We start from the raw sequence: 1,595 nt of genomic DNA on the forward strand, positions 1-1,595 counted from the left end.
AGCCTCGAGGCCCACCGGGCCCAACACCAAACCTGGCAACCGTCTCTGAACACTGAGAACCCACTCTGGGAGGAACAGGTTCTACACTGCTGTAGCTACGCACGTTCTGGAGAACATTCACGCTCCTCATGAACGGAACCGGACGCACAGATGTTCTTAGTCCCTTGTGGCTTAGTTCCGGCCCATATATGGCCCAGAATCATTACACATCCGCTTGCTATCTGGGACTCCAGGTGTTTGTGACATGGTGTTTGTGAGAGAAAGGAGGTTCAGTTCAGGTTCCCTGACTAGAAAGTGAAACTTATTCCAGTAGATCTGAAGATATGATTTAATCTCTAAAGGAGTTGCCGGAGATACGGAAAGCCCATCGTAAGAACTCCACCTGGTGGTGGTAATAGTGTACTACACTTTTACGGGAGGACGCGCAGAATGAGGACTCTTTAACCCGGATGTTCGAAGGTGCTTTGCCGAAACGTTGGCCTATTAAAATCACAGCAGAGAACGTGAGTGTGTGACTTTCTTATTTGTCACTGTTGATGTTACATTACATTAGTCTGCACCTCTGAAACTGGATGTGCTCCACTCTCTATACAGACTTTTCTTCAGAAGAAAAAAGTGATATTTTACTGTAATCACTCAAATTCTTTTCCTCCTGTGTCTACAGGTGATAATTGTCTTGGGGGTGTGAGAAATGCGATGTATGAATGTGGCATGAAGATTCTTCTCATTGTCTGTATGGATATGTAAAAAAAGGTGTATGATTGCAGGATAGATGACATTTTATAAACGGTCCATCCTAGTGACCTTCAGAGCACAATTCGATTGCATTATTGTCTTTTCAACATGTAAATCTTTCTGGAAAGGATGCCTTTTTTTTTTTCTTTGAATGAATAAGAAACTGTTGTCGTAGGCAAGGCAAGTTTATTTATATAGCACATTTCAGCAAGGCAAGGCAATTCAAAGTGCTTTACATGAGACATTAAAAGCATCAAGACGAAGTGCAACACATAAAAGGTCGTATAAAACGAAATGCAAAATAGGACATTTAAAACAAAATGCAGGAAAATAAAATACAGGAATACAAGCTGCAGTGCAGTGTATGAATTAATAATTAGTCCTTTTTGATTTAATAAAAAGCAGCGGTGAAAAGAAAAGTCTTCAGTCTTGATTTAACAGAACTGAGAGTTGCAGCAGACCTGCAGTTTTCTGGAAGTTTGTTCCAGATATGTGGGGCATAAAACCTGAACGCTGCTTCTCCATGTTTTGTTTTAACTCTGGGGACAGAAAGCAGGCCTGTGCCAGATGACCTCAGAGGTCTGGATGGTTCATAACGTAGCAGCAGATCAGAAATATATATTCGGCCCTAAACCATTCAGTGCTTTATAAACCAACAGCAGTTGGTATGTGGTCTTTTAGTCCAAGCATTTGTGCCGTATGACTGTCAGTTATTGTCAAATCTGAATTCCAACAACTCAAGCTGTATCTGACAGAATGTTTCTTCTGTTGAAGAACTTCCGTGCTTCCACTAAAATGTAAATGTGAAGTATGGTGGCCTCGAGGTCACGAGTCACGATGATGAGAAGAGGTTGCTGCCA

Source organism: Borostomias antarcticus, assembly GCF_949987555.1.
Source record: "Borostomias antarcticus genome assembly, chromosome: 1".
Taxonomy (NCBI): domain Eukaryota; kingdom Metazoa; phylum Chordata; class Actinopteri; order Stomiiformes; family Stomiidae; genus Borostomias; species Borostomias antarcticus.